Consider the following 14,950-nt stretch of genomic DNA (forward strand, 5'->3'; position numbering starts at 1 on the left):
TTCAAGCTCTACTACAGAGCTATAGTTAAAAGTAAAAAAGCATGATACTGTCATAAAAACAGACAGGTGGATCAATGGAATTAAATCAAAGACCCAGACATAAAACTACGCATCTATGGACACATGTCATTTGACAAAAAAGCCAAAATTATACAATGGAGAAAAGAAAGCATCTTCAACATTGGTGCTGGCATAACTGGATATCAGCATGTAGAATGCTGCAAATAGATCCATATCTATCACCCTGCACAAAACTCAAATCCAAGTGGATCAAAGACCTCAGCATAAATCTAGTTACACTGAACCTGATAGAAGAGAACACATTGGCACAGGAGACAACTTCCTGACTAGAACACCAGTAGCAAATGACACTGTCAATAGGACAAAACAGCAGCCTACAGAATGAGAAAAGTTCTTCACCAACCCCACAATTGACAGAGGGCTGATTTCTAAAATATATGAAAAACTCAAGAAACTAGATATCAAAAAATTAAATAATCTGGTAGATGTTGGGATGGGCCAACTCCTAGCCCTGATTCTGTACCTGGGTGGAAGCTGAATTGGTCAGCCTGCTAGCTTTCTCTCATTGTCACTACCCAAATGAATTCTCCAGCACTGCTTTGTCTAGCTCACCCAATGCAGCCTACAGCAAGGAGCAGGACCAATTCTCCTGCTCTGGGCCCCTCAGATCCTGGTCCCCCTCACTCATATTACCAGGGCAAGCTCTACTGTTTTGCCCAGGCAAGGTGTATGGCTCAGATTGCTGTAGGGGGTATATGAGGGGGGTGGGGTCAGCTCTCCTACTCTCATATCTCATACCCTCAGGTCTGGTTCACAAGGTCAGCTCTAGTGTGCTGCCCAGGTGGGGTGCCAGTCCACCTCTCCTGAGTCCTATAGCTGGTGTAGAGCAGGGCTAGTTCTCTCACTCTAGTAACTCACTTGTCTGCCACAGGTGGCAAGGGGTATGGAGTAGAGGGGGAGGATCTTTCCCTCATCCATGCCACCCCATGCAGAAGAGGTGTGTGTGTGGGCAGGGGCAGCAACTCTCCTGCTCTCATGCCTTCAGGGTCAGCTTGCCTGTGTCTTGACTGGGGTCAGCTCTAGAGCACTTCCCAGATGAACTGTTGGAGTATGTGAAGGGGACAAACCTACAGAGCCAAAACAGCAAGTTCTCCATGATACAGGACAACAGGATATTTAAGAGGAGCCCCAGTGAGAGTTCACTGTAAGTGGTGTAGCAGAAACCAGAGGCTTGAGCCAGACCAATGACTCCTGTCAATGAACACTTGCCAGTAAAGATGAACAGACTAAAGGGTAAACTGTGTGACCCAACCAGTCATAATACAGCTTCTGTGACAAGATTCTTCTTTTTTATTTTGACCTGTTTCTTTGTTTTGTTTAGTTTTGGGGTTTTCTTTTAAATTTGGCTGTTTTAGTGGGGAGGTTGGAAGGGCAGAGGGCAGATGTGAGGGGACAGGGCAATAAGTGGGATCAGAGTGCATGATATGAAATCCACAGAGAATCAATAAAAGTTAAAAAAATCAAATAATCCAATTAAAAAATAGAGTACAGAACTAACAGAAGATTCTCAACAGAAAAATCTCAAATGGCCGAGAAACACTTAAAGAAATGTTCAACATTCTTAGCCATCAGGGAAATGAAAATCAAAAGGACTTGGAGATTCTATCTTATACCTGTCAGAATGGCTAAGATCAAAAGCCTCATGATTCTTAAAGAGTCTTGGCAAAGGGTTTATGCTGTAAGCATAAATTGGTGCGGTGTACACAGTCATCCCTTGGAGAACAGGAGGACTGGTTCCAGGAACCCTGCAGGTGTTGAAAACCGTAAATACTGAAGTCCCCATACAAAATGGGTTAGTATTGATATAGAACCCATACACATCTCAAAATAATTTCCGTCATTACTGTATCATTTAGAATGATGACTATTCTGTTATTGTGGTGTAAATAGTTGTTGTAAGATATTGTTTAGGAAATAATGTCAAGAAAACACCTATACATGTTTATTACAGAAGTTGTTTTTAATATTTATTATTAGTTTTGATTATATATACCTGTGGATATGTGTGTGGATATGTGTACATGAGTGCAGGTACCAGGCAGAGGCCGGCAGATGGTATAGAATTCCCTGGAGCTGTGGTTACAAGTGGTTGTGAGCCATCTGATACAGGTGCTGGGTATCAAACTCAGGTCCTCTGGAAGGGTAGCAAACACTAACTGCTGAGCTGTCTGTCTAGCCCACAGAAGTATTTTTTAAAGAAAATGATTAATTGATGCTTGGTTGACTCCACTGGATGTTGAACTACGCTATTGAGAGACAACTGTACTCAGGAAAACACTAGGTCAGCTGTGGCTGTTTATCATTGCCATCAACATGATTGGATGTGGTACCAACTAACATATGAGCTGCTGGGCACATCAGCAAGAGAAAGCCTTCTCTGAAGGTGAGTGGCACCTCCCAGTGCCAGTCCAGATAAAGGGAAGTCCTGAGGGGAAGTTTTACTCTCTGCCTGCTTGCCTGCATGACTCGCTGTATATTTCATCCATTGTATTCGGAGTTTATCTACCCTGTTGCTGTTACTATTGCTGTTGTTCTCTGATGATACTGGACCTTCGTTTCTTTATCCTTATGTGAGTTGAAGAAATCTTCCGGGTCTACAGTTCAAGATTGGGACTACATCCAGCTTTATAGACTGGGACCAGGTCTTCAGCTCTGTAGCATGAGACAGTTGTGGCCATTCTGTGTAGTTCAACCATGGCTGTCTCACTCTGAGCTTAAAGACCTGAGACCATAATACATATAAGTATTACATGTATATAATCTCTTTTGTTGCTCTAGAGAACCCTGACTAATGCATCAAACATTTGTTTTAATTTATATGAAAGCATAAATATCAGAGTGCTTGACTCACAATAAGCAGTCAAACATTCACTTTCTATCCCCCTGTTGAGACATTATGAAATGAATTCTGCCCCTCCAGCCCCTACATTCATATGCAATATAAACTAAGAATGTGACTAAATTATTGAGGTGACATGGATGGGTCAATCATGAATTAAATTGTTCTTAGAAAAATACTCCACATAGTTTTTGGAAAAATATGAAGATTTTGAGACTTTGGACTACAGGAGTGGCTGAATGCTTAAGCAGGGCTTACTGGCTCCTAATAGGACCCTGGAGGACAGTGCTGAGAGCTGTGTGGATTGTGGAGGCCCACCTCAAGAGGCTTCTGGAAGAAGCAAGGACTTTAACAGTACCCAGGCCAGACATCAAACTTAGCTGCTTTTTTGCCCTTTTTGCCCTTTTCCTACAAATTTGTCTGACTCTAAATTGAAAGGTAATGGACTAATTTCATGGGTGAAGGAGATTTCAAAACAGCCTAATATTGGCTTTGTCATATGGTTATTAATAACCACTCTTACTGGCTGTACCACCACAACAGCAAGAGACCAACTGTGCCCAAAAGAAATACAAACATGTACAGTTTGAAGAGCAAATGAGTAGCAGGAAATGTGATGTTGGAGCCAAGGCTTGTGCTGAAAGAGATAAGGAGATTAAGGAGAAGCCTGGTCTAAAATGGATTAAAAGGAGGGGTCCTTAGGGCCACACCCCACCCAACTAAGCTTCCAACCTGTTAAAGAAAAAGGCCTATGAAATCCTCTGCTTCTAAGAAGCAGCAAATGAAAACTGCGGCAAATGTGATCCAAGCCATCAGCACTCACCCCAAGCAAGCAGCCAGGCCTGGCAATTCTGTGCACATGGATCTGGCTTTAGAGTCATAAAGAATACAGAAGCAAAGGAGTTCTAGAATTTTCTAAAAAGAGCTGCTGATTCCAGGCAATGTGTGGTAGGACAGTCACTGCGTGAAGGCCATGAGAAGTCATTGTGTAAAGCTGTGAAAATGAAGCCTGGATTGCATTGGAAACCCCAAGATATTAGAGGTGTCAGAGCCGTGGGCCACCTCCCAAGAAGAGCCACACACAGGGAGGGGAACCACCTCAAAAGAAAACTGTGTCTTGTAGGGAGCAAACTGGAGCGACAGAACGTCTCAGCCCTTTGACGTCAGACATGGGCTATAGGGCTTGCTGTCTGCCTTGCCAGTTTTCGGTTTTGCTTTTTTCCAGTATTTCCACACTATTACTCCATCCCTCTTCTGCTTTGGGATGGTAGTGCATATTCTAGACAATTGTATGCTAAAAGTAGGTAATTTGTTTTTTTATTTTATAGGAGGTTACAATCAAGAGATTATCTTGAGTCTCAGAAGGGACATTGGGCTTTGAAATAAAGTTGAGACTGAAAGACTATGGGGACTTTTGAAGTTGGACTGAATGCATTGTTCATTATTATATGGCTACAGGCCTATGGGGTCCAGAGTATAGACTGTGTGGTGGTTTAAATGAGAATGCCTCCCATCAGCTCATACGTTTGAATACTTAGTCACCAGTTGGTGGAATTGTTTGGGAAGAATTTGGAGGTTTAGCCATGTTAGGGAGGTGAGTAACTGGGGGCACACTTTGAGATTTAGAAAGACTCATGCCATTACTAGTGTGCTTTTTGCTTCTTGTTTGTGGATCACAAGGTGATCTCTCAGCTGCTGCTCCAATGCCATGACTGCCTGCCTGCTGCCATGCTGCTCATCCTTCTTTCTGAGTTGCCTTGGTCATGGTGTTTCATCACAGAACAGGGAACTAACTAATACCCTAGTCCTGCGACTTACAGTCTGAAGAACTCAGAAGAAATCCCTTCCTCTAGTTAACAACAGCTGGGCCAGAGGCTGAACTTGGCTGCTTTTTGCCCTTGCCCTAAGAATTTTCCTGGTACTAAGTTGAAAAGAAATGGACTAATTTATTGGGCAAAGGTAATTTTAAGACAGCCTAATATCCCAGCCAGCATGTAATATTGTTTTGCCAGCTTTTTAATACTATATAACCCAAGGAATGGCTCCAGGAAAAGGATGATACACTGGATTTCTAATAGCTAAGGAGCATGAATTTAGGGACTCTGTCTGTCAGCCGATGGGAAGTCAAAGTTTTTGAGCTAAGACTGCTCTGACGATTGGGGTTGATTTGGGTGGAAAGACTTGGCTGTTTAGTGTAGAAAAAAAAAACTCAATAAGGAAGATGTGCTTACAGAATACTGTGTTACTGGGTCATCCCAAATACAATATGATGAACTGGCTTACTGACAGCAGTTATTGCCGTAAAGTGTGTTTAACATGGGAACCGATTATATAATATTTAACCAGAAAATTAAAAAGTCAAGGTACTGAGTGCTCAACATAGAGCAGATAATACTAATAAGGATGAGATTGTAATTTTCAAAATCAGGGATTCCTTGCAAATACAGAATGAAAAAGTGTTAAATATTTTACTCAGTTTATTTATTAACAAAGATAAAATAATAACATGCACAGAGACAAGTAAGAATGCTGCAATTAATCTGCTAATAAATGCACACTAGCTACTACTGTAAAGGTCAACAAAATGAGTTATACCATCCTGGGACAAAATATTTGTGGAAAAAAAAAAAAGAATCATTGCATGGCTATCAGGATTCTGCAGCTTAACTCCAGTGCTTCAGGCTTGTAAGATCACCCAGTGAGGAGAAGACAATCGAAGTCACCTCATGAAACTAGATAGTTCTATCAGGACTCCCTACAGGATGCGCTAGAGTCCACAGAATGGAGGATGCTCTGCCATCTCCTCTGCTCCTTTCCAATCTTGTATTCTTTTTATGACTATAAATGCAGGAGAAACTATCTTCATTTCAGACATGTTAAACATTGGATATGTTAAATACACAGAGGTAAAGAAACAGGGGAGTCCTGCATGCAGTCAGAACTACGATGCTGTAGGCCAGCAGAGGGGAAGATAGAAGCCATTTATCAAGCACCCATGGTCTCCCATATGCCCCAAGAGTGGGTTCCTAACACTGAGACAAGATAAGGGTCTGAAATCTGAGGTGACTCTTGGAGACATCACCTCTTTGCTGGTTAACAAAGACTACTGTGATCCTCTGCCTACCAGACTTGGAAAACTTTATTGTTCTGTCTGCCCTCCAACTTTGGGCCCTTTGCTTCCTAGCTTAGATAGTTTCTTCTTGGAGATTGGCCTCAGCTTTTAATTTTGCAAGGTGGACCCTCCCATACATATTTCAGCTGGTGGTTTCTGTTGAAAATGATTAGTCCAGTCTAGACCTGAAGAACCTAATCCTGTTTTAGTCTGCTGCTGCTGAGCCGAGTCCTGCTACAAGCTAGAGAGCCAGTACAGATTGTGCCACGCGAAGTGATGAAAACCTCTCCATGGATAAAATGATATGATTTTGATATTGTACTTTGTATCTTTTTGTGACTCATAGGTACTAGGGCTTTGTCTTTCCTCCTGGATCCAGAGCATTAGTCACAGGATTGTACTAGTTCTAGGAACCCCCTAAGTCAAACACCGTGTTCATTCATTGGGTCATTTATTCATTGTCTCATGCACTCATTCATTCCTCAAAGATTTCTAAAACCTTGGTGTCTGCTAAGGGTTGTGCTAAGTCCTGGAAATGTCAAGATAAAGAGTTACATTTTTGTCATTCAAAACAGAACCACACAGAGCTACAAGGCCGTGAACATTTGACCTTTGCCAGTACATTGCAGGCCTGTTTTTGTGTGCTCAGAGGCCTTGCTCTGAAAGGAGTCGTCTGTCAGAACAAAGCAGACTGTAATTCTGAGGTGCTGAGCAGCAGCGCTGAACTCAAGGCTTTCTGCTCACAGCAAGTCCAACTGCCATCTTCTGCATTTTGACAAGATCATCATGGAAATTCTTTCCAGCCTCGCCTTACTCTCTACAAAGCAACAAAGGCGGTGAATTAGCTGGCCCAAAGGCCATTGGTCTGGCCTTACAATTACCTGACTTTACTTGCAATACAAACTTAAATATTGCATCCAAAGGAAGACATCCGTAGCATTCATTTCTCTATAATTCTGGTTTAATTACAGTCACCTAAAATACTCAGTCTGTATCTCTTGACTGTCTTAGAATGTCAAGATACCTTAAACAAGAATACATGTATACTAATTTTACAGAAGTGTACCTGATCAAAGATGTGTTACATCACCAAGCTTATGAGAAAATCAATGCAAAAACAAAAGCCCAGATGATTCCTCATATTTGATATAAGACAACATGTGTAAACACATCCCCAGGGGAGATACTTGATGGAATCAAACTATTATGAGGAGTGAGAAGCCAGAATCCCATAGAAAAGGGATGGGACACTATGGGCAACGAAGCATATACATTTTTAAATTTCACAAGGTAGATAACAATTGAACTCTCTGAGCCCTCCGAGGGACAAGAGGTACACAACTCAACCCACACAGATGTTTACCTTTCCAGAGGCTATTCAATTTGAATAACTTGGACCAAAAGAAAGTCCAGAGAACCAGCAAAGAAAGCTGCATTTGTGACATTTCTGAGCCCTTCCAAGGCTTCGGGGTGTGCTTTGCTTATACCTCAGCGTATCTCTAAAAGAAGAAACAACTACAAATACCGCATTGTCTTTGGTGACTATATGTTTAGGGTAAGCCATAAAATAAAGATTTTGAAAAAAATATTCTTAACATAAAAATAGAAATATCAACCCTGAAGCAAACCAGACAACTTTACCTTATAATTAGTTTTGAAATGGAGTGTTTTAAGGAATGGACCCTAAAGAGGAAAAAAAATACATATTTATTTTAAATAATTCCCTTCTATTCCTCTGTTATAGGAATGTTTTGTTTTGGTTTTGGAGTGTGGTGTGTGTGTGTGTGTGTGTGTGTGTGTGTAAGTGTGCATACAGGTATCCATGCATATGTGGATGTACTTGTATGCATGTGGTGGCCAAAGGACAACCTCAAAGGCCATTCCTCAGGGACATCACACCTTATTATTTGACAGTGCCTCTCACTGGCCTGAGGCTCACCACATAGGCTGTGTTAGTAGGCCAAGTGGCCATAGTTGTCTCTCCTTCCCTGGGGCTGGGATTATACATGGAACCGATACACCCAGCTTTTTCTTTTTACATGGCTTCTGGGGATCAAACTCAGGTCCTCATGCTTGCAAGGCAGCACTTTACCAACTGAGCTGCTGCTCCAGTCTAGTTATAGGTACCTAGTTTACTTGTAAGCAAACACTACACAACAGAGTTACAGAGATGCCATACCCCTAAGCATGTATGGAGGAAACTTGGAAAAGACATAGATATATAGTAAGAGAGTACATTTTCAAAATTTACCAAGGTCATTAATACACCAAATATAAACTGTCTCCCATTCATCAAAAGCTCTAGAAATATCAGGAGATAATTGAAATGATAGATGAAGAACTGAAATTCCAGACTAATGGGCTGTATATCAATGAATCAATGTCACATTTATATAAGCTTTTGGAAGATCATTCCCATTTGTGCTTCTTTATAAAGTTTTAACTCCCTAAAAAGTATCTAAAAGGACTTTAGTGGCTGGCATTCATTTGAGTTGTTAAAATAGTGTTGTATTTTCATACTAGATATAAAATAGTGTCTGTGCAGGGTAGTAAGATGGTGTGGGAGTTTGAGTGAAATGTTCCCATGGGTATTGGACATTTGAATACTTGCTATCCAACTCTTTGAGAAGGATTAGTAGATGTGGCCTTGTTGGGGAAGTTATGTCACTGGGGAGGTTTAAGATTTCCAAATCCTCCCAGCAGCCCTTCCCAGTGTGCTCCCTCTGCTTGCGGACTGAGATGTGAGCTCTCAGCTGCTGCTCCAGTTACCTGCTGCCATTCCAGTGCTCTGCCAGCAGAGACTCTAACCCTCTGTAATCACAAACCCAACTAAATGTTTCTTTTATAAGTTGCCTTGGTCATGTGTAAATGATATAGATGGTTTGTTAGGTAAAGGCACCTGGCCCCAAGCCTGAATGACCTAAGTTCGATCCCTAGAACTTTCAAAGTCGAAGGAGAAAATTGACTCCTGGAAGTTGTTCTCTGACCTCGACATATACATTGTGTACACACATACATGCACAAACACATACCACAGATAAATAAATCCAATAAAATTTCTTATAAAATAGAATAGTGTCTGTAGTGAGATCTCACGTGGTCTTTACTCCCTGTGCTTCCTGCCCTTCTCCCAGGACTTGCTGGATTTCCAGTATAGAACAGGGATTCTTAGTACCAGGGAGCAGGGATCCTCAAGATTATGACAGCTCTAACTTTATCTGAATGTGGAGATTTACTGTGATGTGCAAGATACAAAGTACTTTTTTGTGACATATTGTTTGTGTTCTGACAAATAAAGTTTGCCTGAAGATCAGAGGGTGGAGCTAGCCACTAGTTAACCATAGAGGTTTGGAGGTCTGTACAGACAAGAGACAGGAAGTGATATGGTTGGGCAGAGAGAGGAAGTGATAAGGCGGGCTGAGAGGAGTTGCCCCTTTTTGGTCTTAGGGGTCAGAAAGGTAAGAGGTGACTGTGGCTGCTCCTTTGTTTCTCTGACCTTTCAGCTTTTACCCCGATATCTGACTACAGGTTTTTATTAATAAGACAATTAGAATCATGCTTCATCTGGTACCCAACTTTTGGGGCATGAATTCATGAAAAAGTCGCTTGCCTGTTGCTTTGTAGCCACCAGCACACATCACCAACCCACTGGCAAGGTTTTCCTTTCTTTTCCCCAAGCCTTGTGAGCGAGTCTGGGATTCCTTTTTCTGTTGCAGTCTCTCTGTAGCAAATGCCACAGGCACTTGGGCTTCAAATGCTGCCAGAGTTAGCCCTCACCACCAGCCAGCTCTGCTTTTAGGCAGCTCCCGCAGAAAGCACTTCTTCCCCGTTATCCCCTGTGTCTTTATTTCAGACAGCAGGTTCCCTCTTCTGATGGGTTGTGGGTTTTCCCTGGACACCCTCCTCAGGCTGTTGCAAAACTAAGTAGCTGCCTTGAAAACCTGCTCAGGCTTCCACTATTCTACATAGCAGCAGTCAGCCCCACATCTTCACTGTCATTGTCAGCAGATTTGGTGAGACAATTCAGGTTTCTTAAAGGGGGGTATTAGTTTAAAAAAAAAGAAACAGAGTTTTCCCACATTAAAAAAAAATGGGAAACAATATTACAATTGAGGGAGTTGGGTCTCTGTATGATTACACAATGGATGGTTTTTAAAATGGAACAATTAAATGAGAGGATCAATAACTTAGATGGGATTTATGTAATGTCAGTTATAAACATTATCAGTTTGATCATTCTTGTTTATACCTTAAAAAGTCAGTTAAAATGAGTGCCAAGAAATATGTTTTAGAAAAACTCATTAAAACAGATCATAGAGATATTCAGACCCAGACAGAGGAATTTAAAGGAGAACCAAACTCAACATTGTGTTATAAGTTTAGAGAGGAATAGCCTATGGTTTTCAAACAACCAACCATAATTTTTTGGGTCACCTTATAGGAACTGCCAAATGACAGATATCCTGAAGGTTGTGTAAGAGCTGAATGGACTCCTGCGGAAATGTTATATTTGAAGAGATTTAAGAAAGCAATAGTCTCATATGGCATGCATTCACCTTTTGTGAAGCAGATGTTAATCTCAGAGTCAACTTGTAATGGAATTACCCACAAGACTGGGGAGACTTTGTTACAGCAGTATTGGAGTCTGGTCCTCAATTGCAATAGAGGATCTGCTGGAAAGATGACACTAAGAGCACTGAACAATGATATAGGACTAGAGTTGGAGAAGGTGATTATACTGATGTACAAAGACAATCTCTATATGATAACCACACCCTGGTTCTATGCCATGCACAAGCTTAGAATGCTTGAGACAGAATTAAAGAAGCTGGAAAGAGAACAGAGTTATTTACTAAAGTTATACAAGGACCAAAAGAAACCTTCACTGATTTTGTTTACAAAGATTGACTTTAGCTATAAACAGAATGATACCAAATTCAGAAGCTAGACAAATAATAATTGAATCTCTGGCTTTTAAAATGCTAATTCACAATGCAAAAGGGTAATTAGGCTGTTAAAGGCAAGATAAACACCCATAGAGGTATGTATCTGGAGATACAGTCAGTATTGAAACTCATAACCATGATGATGCTTGAATAGGAGAGGTGATTTTCAGAGGCTTGAAGAAAATAAAAATGTCAGGTATTTTAATTGCAGTAAACAAGGTCATCTAAAAAGGGATTGTAAGCAGGGAATTCCTAGAAATGATGTTTTTTTTTTTTCTAAGAATAATCCAAACAGAATACCCCTCCCTTCTGGAGTACATACATGGTGTGCCAAAAGCTGACACTGGACTAATGAATGTAGCTCAACAAGGGACAGACAACATAACCCTCTGACATTGGGAAATGTTTTTTGGGGACTCTTGCAGGCCCTCATGTCAAATTCTGTTCAGTAATACTGTCACATGGGGAAACTCCTTCCCAGAACAACTAAAGAAACTTTTGCCTATAGTAAAAAATTATACTGCGCTGGATGATAGAACCATTTCAGAATATAAAACAAAAATTTTAGGAGAAACTATAAAGCAAATAATTTGGCAAACTTCTATAAATAATCAAAGACCAAAAATAAAAATAAAAATAAATTACATTGTCTGAAGGTCTTGTAGACACAGTTGTGGATGTAACAATAACTACATCAGAATATTGGCATGCAAATCAGCCTCTTTAGGAGGTAAATGTTTAGCTTTTAGGGATTTGAACTTTATCTCAAGTAAAACAGAATGTGAGATGGGTCAAATGTATAGGTTCAGAGAACAGAGAGGAAAATTAAAGCCATATGTGGCTAACATAGCAATAAATTTATGGGGACATGATTTGTTACAACAATTAACATTCTTCCAATCTCAGAAATAAACCATAAACTAATATATGTTTCTGAGAAAAATATGAAAAGTTATTATAAAGAACATTCACTGACAATTCAGGTTGTAAAAGAACAGGGCACAACCACTGCTGATCTTTCAAAGGTACCAGCAGCTTTACCTTTAAAATAGTTAATGGACAAATGCATATGTGTTGAGCAATGGCCTTTAACATCAGAGAAATTACAAGCCTTAGAACAGCTGGTACAGGAGCAGTTAAATGCTCAGACTGAAGAATTAACCAGCCCTTGGAATTCTCCTGTATTTGTTATTAAAAGGAAATCTAGAAAATGAAGAATGGTAGGAAATCTGAGAGTTGTTAATAAAGTAGTTCAGTCAATGGGCTCCCTACAGCCTGGAATTCCTTTGCTTCCTCTGTTACCTAAAGGATGGTCAAGTATAGTTATTGATTTAAAAGGCTGTTTCTTCACTATACCATTACAAGAAAAGGATAGTGAAAATTTTGCCTTCATGTTGCCTACTTATAATAATTTTCAGCCTGTTAAGAGATATCAATGGAAGGTTCTCCCACAGGAAATGTTAAATAGCTCCACCCTGTGCCAATATTTTGTACAACAGCTGTTGAAAATGATATGTAAGCAATTTATTCAGTCTATAGTTCAGAATTATGTGGATGATATTTTACTAGCTGATTCAAATGTAGATACCTTACAGAAAATGTTTGAAGAAATAAAGAAAATTTTGCCTTGTTGGGATTACAAATTGATCCTGAAAAAAAAAGAGGAGATTCTACTAATTACTTAGGATATAAAATATGTCTACAATAAATTCAACACCAAAAGTTACAAATCAGGAGAGGTCAATTGTGGACTCTTAATGACTTTCAAAAATTGCTGTGAGACATTATCTTTCTATGGCCCATTATTGGAGTAACAATTCAAAAACTGAGTAATTTGTTTCAAATCTTAAGAAGACTTAAATAGTCCAAGAGAATCATCAGCTAAAGCTGAGAGGAATTGGCTTTGGTGGAAAAGAAATTACAGGATGCACATGTGGATTGTTTGGATTCAGAACTTGATTGCATTCTGGTTATTTTATCCTCTATGCATTCCCCTACAGGGATTTTAATGCAGAGGGAAGACATTATCTTAGAATGGATAGTTTTACCACATAAACAGAGTAAAAAATTAAAAAGTTACATGAAAAGGGCTTCTGAGTAAATTCTAAAAGGAAAATTGAGACTTTGTCAATTAGCAGGAATAGACCCAGTATAAATTGTAGTTCCTTTTACAAATTCTGAAATTGACTAATTATGAGCAGAAAATGAACATTGGAAAAGAACTTGCAGTAACTTTTTTTTGAAAATATTAACAACAAATATTCCCAAAACAAGAGAATTCAATTTATAAAGAGAACTAATTGGATCCTTCTTTACATTGTATGGGGAATACCAATTTATGGATCCCTGTGTTCTATACTGATGTAAACAAATCAGGAAAGGGAGGTTATGAATCAGGAAATTTGAATAAAGTAGCTAAAAGTCCTTGTGATTCTGTTCCCAAATCAGAAGTATATACTATTCTCATGGTAGTATTACATTTTCCAGAACCTCTTAATATAATTACTGATTCTTGACATGCAGAAAGAGATGTTTTACATATTGAAACTGCTGAATTTATACCAGATGATACAGAATTGGCTTTATTATTTAGTCAGTTACAAGAAATAATCAAGAATAAGAATCATCCAATAAATATAACACATATCACATTTCATAGGAGTCTGCCAGGCCCTCTAACATAAGGTAATGATGAAATTGACTGATCAGTTATTAGTAGGAAATGTGCTAAAGACCTCAGAGTTTCATTAAAAAAAAAACATGTCAATTGCAAAGATTTGAAAAAACACTTTTCCATCACTTGCAACAAGCCAAGGAAATTATAAGGAAATGTTCTACTTGTTCTTTATACAACCAAACTCCACTACCTGCAGGAAGTAACCCAAAGGGTACTCAAGAAATAAAATTTGGCAGATGGATATGTTTAATTTTGCAGAATTTGGAAAATTAAAATATGTACACCCTACCACAGATACATATCCAGGATTTCAATGGGCAACTGCTTTGAGTTCTGAAAAGACTGATTTCGTAATCACACATTTGTTAGATGTTATGGTCATGATGGGTATACCTGTACAAATTAAGACTGACAATGGTCCATCATATGTCTCTAGTAAAATGAAACAGTTTTTTGCATATTACAATATAAAGCATATTATAGGCCTACCATACAATCCTACAGGGCAAGCAGTTATAGAAGATCAAATTGAACTCTAAAAGAAATGCTTAATAAATAGAAAAGGATAACAAAGGTTCCCAGAGATAGACTGTATAATGCTTTATTAACTTTACATTTTCTAAATGCTAATGAGAAAGGAACAAGAACTCCTCTGGAGAGACATTGAATAACATAAAAACTATGGAAGTAAATCAGCCTGTATACTTTAAAGATGTATTGACCTCAGAATGGAAACCAGAATGTGTGTCACATTGGGGATGAGGTTTTACTTTTGTTTCCAAGGGAGAAGGAAACCTATGGATACATTAAAATTGATAAAGATTAGATTTTGAACAAGAGGGAACTCTTGATTAGAAGAGGTGATAATTTATCAACCAGTGTGACCATTCACTCTAAACTAACTTATAAGACTAACAAATACTTTTCATTTGATTAGATATAGTTTGCCAAAAGAGAAACTTCCCAAAGTTCCCGTTGGGGCACAATTTTGTTTTTATCTTTTCAGGATAATAAAGGCATTCAGTCAAGGAATCTGAACACTACTGAACAAATGAGACATGTGAAGAAAAAGGACAAATCATCCAGAAAAAAATGTCCCAAGAAAAAGAGTAAGAGTAAATTGGTCGGCCCCGGACTTCCCTTCTGAAGCACAGCACAGAGAGCTCCCATTTGGACAAGAGAGAGAGACTTCCTGAATTTGTCAGCTCTGTCTGAACCAAGTGTGCGGATAAGGCCAAGAACGAACCACAAGGAGATGGGCAGATGTCAAGGCAGAAACACATACAATAAAATGA

General features: G+C 39.3%; 1 protein-coding gene across 6 annotated transcripts in view; it reads right to left on the reverse strand.

Moving 5' to 3' along the window:
* Window positions 1-14,950, reverse strand: part of LOC131912994 (EGF-like and EMI domain-containing protein 1) — a 615,403-nt gene that overhangs the window by 223,265 nt on the left and 377,188 nt on the right. For 3 of the 6 annotated variants that reach the window (XR_009379781.1, XR_009379780.1, XR_009379778.1), the window contains exon 1: window positions 3,744-3,790. The exons of 2 other annotated variants lie outside the window; for them this stretch is intronic. The gene's annotated coding sequence lies outside the window, so the exon portion shown is untranslated. Of the gene's footprint in view, window positions 1-3,743; window positions 3,791-14,950 lie in introns of those variants that run through there. One more of the 6 variants, XR_009379779.1, reaches the window with a different exon arrangement.

The sequence above is a fragment of the Peromyscus eremicus genome, chromosome 6 (assembly GCF_949786415.1).
Source record: "Peromyscus eremicus chromosome 6, PerEre_H2_v1, whole genome shotgun sequence".
Classification (NCBI taxonomy): domain Eukaryota; kingdom Metazoa; phylum Chordata; class Mammalia; order Rodentia; family Cricetidae; genus Peromyscus; species Peromyscus eremicus.